Raw genomic sequence first — 3,861 nt, forward strand, 5'->3', positions numbered from 1 at the left:
GAGTTGCCATTTCCTTCTCCAATGCATGAAAGAGAAAAGTGAAAGTGAAGCCACTCAGTTGTGTCCAACTCTTAGTGATCCCATGGACTGCAGCCTACCAGGTTCCTCTGTCCATGGGATTTTCCAGGCAAGAGTACTGGAGTGGAGTGCCATTGCCTTCTCTGTGAATCAGCCATAGGTATACATATTTCCATAAATGAAGTTTACTTTATATGGTAATTTATAGTTTTCTTTTCCTAATGTAATTTATTATGATAATTGTATATATATTTCTATGCATTTCAATACATGATAAAATGCATCTGTTCTTCAAAACAAACCTTTTTGAAAAAAATTTTATTGGACTACAGTTGCTTTACAATGCTGTGTTATTTTCTGCTATATAGGAAAATGAATCAGCCATATGCACACATACACTCCTCTTTTTTTGGATTTCCTCCCCATTTAGGTCACCATAGAGCATTGAGCTGAGTTCCTTATGCTCTACAGTATGTTCTCATTAGTTATCTATTTTATACATAGTAGTAAATGTCCATCAAGAGAGGAGTAGATAAAGATTTGGCACGTGTATACAATGGAATATTAATCAGCCATAAAATGGAACAAAATTGTTTCATATGAGGAGACATGGATGGACCTACAGACTGTCATACAGAGTGAACTAAGTCAGAAAGAGGAAAACAAATACTGTATATTAACACACAAAAAAAGGGAAGGACTGATGCTGAAGGTGAAACTCCAATGCTTTGGCCACCTGATGTGAAGAACTGACTCATCAGAAAAGACCCTGATGTTGGGAAAGATTGAAGGCAGGAGGAGAAGGGGACAACAGAGGATGAGATGGTTGGATGGCATCACCGACTCAATGGACATGAGTTTGAGTAAACTGAGGGAGTTGGTGATGGACAGGGAAGCCTGACATGTTGCAGCCCATGGGGTCCCTAAGAGTCGGACACAACTGAGTGACTGAACTGAACTGAACTGAACTGAACTCAAAGGAAATTCAAAGTAGAAAGACAGGCTTCAGACTGGCAGAAAATATTCTCAAAATGTATTTCTGATAAAGACTTGAATCCAGAACATATACAAAAGACCAGCAATCCAATTATTTGAAAAAAAAATGTGAAAAAATGTGAACAGATATCTCACCAAAGGAAGATATATAGCAAATTAGCATATATAAAGACACTCAACCTCATTAGTCATTAGATTAATGGAAATGAAAACCACAATGATATAGCACAACAAACCCACTAGAATGGCCAAAATTCAGATAAATGGCAATTCCTAGTGGTAGTGAGGATGTTAGAACTCTCATACATTACAGGCAGTATTGCATAATATAGAACTGTTTAGGAAATAGTTTGTCAGTTTCTCCTGAAATTAAATACACCCTTGGCCCTGCAATTCCACTTAGGGATTTATGCAAAAGAAATATAAATTTCTCACACAAAGATTTGAATGTACAGCTATGTGCACTGTGCTGTGTTTAGTCAGGCAGTCATGTCTGACTCTTTGCGGCCCCATGGACTGTAGTCCACCAGGGTCTTCTGTCCATGGGGATTCTCTAGGCAAGCACATTGGAGGGGGTTGCCATGCACTCCTCCAGGGGAACTTCACAACCCAGGGATTGAATCTAGGTCTCCCACATTGCAGGCAGGTTTTTTACTGTCTAACCCACCAGAGAGCCCATGAACACTGGAGTGGGTAGCCTATCCCTTCTCCAGGGATCAAAAGCGGGGTCTCTTGCATGCCCGCAGATTCTTTACCAGCTGAGCTACCAGGCAAGCCCACACAGCTATGCACATATTCATATATTAATACATGTGACAAAGGTGATCCTGAAACGCCACAAAGAAAAGATGGATTTTCAACAAAGGGTGCTAGGGTAGTTGAATATTCATGGAGAAGAAAAATGAATTATAATTCACACCATAGACAAAAATTACTTCCAGAAGATTATAGATCTAAAAGTGAACGGTAAAAAATAAAAGCTTCTTAGAAATAATATACAAGGGTATTTTAATATATTTGGCCATATTTTTAAAAACACAAAAAGTATAAATCATAAAGGAACTAATCAACAAACTTGACTACCTTAAATTTATGATCTGTTGTTCATCAAAATATATCATTTAGATAGTTAAAAGGCAACTTACAGAGTAGGAGAAGATTCTATCTATCCATATATGCACCTGTCTGTAAAGCTAGCTACCTACCTTTCTTCAACAAAGAAATCAGATTCAGACTATATAAAAAGTTCTTTATATCAATGGGAAAAAGGGGGGATAAAATGCAATAGAAAAATAAGTAAAATATTTGAATGACTACTTTACTTAAGATATCCAAATGAACAACATACATAACAAAAGGTGTTCAAATTCAATTTTTAATGTCAAATAAATACAAATTAAAACCACCATGAGATATTATCACACACCCATCAGCATGACTAAAATTTAGAAGACTAACAATCTGAGTCTTGCTGGGGTTGTGGAGCAACTAAAACCATCTTATGCTACAAATGGGAGTACATACTCTGTACCCTCTGGACTACCATTGAAAGCTAAAGTGAAGTTGCTCAATCATGTCCGACCTTTTGCCATTTCCTTCTCTAGGAGATCTTCCCAACCCAGGGATTGAACCCTGGTCTCCCGCATTGTAGGCAGATGCTTTACTGTCTGAGCCACTAGGGAAGTCCTGGACTACCATTGGGTGGTATCTTTTCACGTGTTCCCTGTAACCTGGCATTTCCATACCTAGGTATGTGCCCCCAAAGAGTTACATATATATGCATATTAATAGATAGTTATAAGAAAGTCACAGCAGCCCTATTCATAATAGTCCCAAACTGGAAAAAAATAACCTTAAATGTCCATCTACATTGTGTGTGTGTGTGTGTGTGTGTGTGTGTTAGTTGCTCAGTTATGTCCAATTCTTTGTGAGCACATGGACTGCAGCACGCCAGGCTTCCCTGTCCTTCACTCTCTCCTGGAGTTTGCTCAAACTCACATCCATCGGTCAGTGTCCTATGTAATGAATCCTATATAATGGGCTTCCCAGGTGGTACATAGTAAATAATCTGCCTGCCAATGCAGAAGATGCAAGAGACAGGTGTTTGATCCCTGGGTTGGGCAAATCCCCTGGAGTAGGAAATGGCAACCTCCTCCAGTACTCTTGCCTAGAAAACTCCAGATGGATGAACATATTTCTTGAGAGTATAATTACTTTACAATGTTGTGTAATGTCAACTACAAATTGGCACTTGCCAAGAATATTGTCCAATAACTCAACAACAACAAGGGCATTTGTCATCTGCCGTGGCACTGGTGGTAAAGAATCTGCCTGCTAATGCAGGAACTGCAGGAGAAGAGGGTTCGATCCCTGGATCAAGAAGATCCCCTAGAGGAGGGTATGGCAACCCACTTCAATATTATTGTCTGGAGAATCCCATGGACAGAGGAGCCTGGTGGTAAAAAAGAGTTAAAAAAAAAGCCAGACAAGACTGAGAGACTTACACCCCCATGAACACACAGGGATTTATATTTTCAGAGCCCAAAACTAATGGTTCAAGTCTCTGTATCACTAACTCCGAGTTTTAAATGACAATTCTCCTGACTCAGTTTGACTCATCCAATTCCATGGTTCAACCACCTGTGGCCAAAGAGGTTGTATTACATGCAGCTCATTGCCTGCTCACTATACTCCAGTCACACTGCTTTTCCTCTACCGACCAGTCCCTTTCCCTCCTCCAGACCACCACATGTGCTGGAAAGTTTTCCTCCCCTCCTCTTCTTTCTTCTACTCCTGGTTTTCTCAAAGAAATTTCCCCTGAACTCCTTTCTCAATTAGGTCCTCTAA

The 3,861-nt window shown here is 39.5% G+C and overlaps 1 pseudogene; it reads right to left on the bottom strand.

The window, feature by feature from the left end:
• The window catches only part of LOC104991560, a 6,281-nt pseudogene extending 3,263 nt beyond the window's left edge, over window positions 1-3,018 (bottom strand).
• Between the last annotated feature and the right edge of the window lie 843 nt (window positions 3,019-3,861).

Source organism: Bison bison, unplaced genomic scaffold (assembly GCF_000754665.1).
Source record: "Bison bison bison isolate TAMUID 2011002044 unplaced genomic scaffold, Bison_UMD1.0 scf7180017864193, whole genome shotgun sequence".
In the NCBI taxonomy this organism is placed as follows: domain Eukaryota; kingdom Metazoa; phylum Chordata; class Mammalia; order Artiodactyla; family Bovidae; genus Bison; species Bison bison.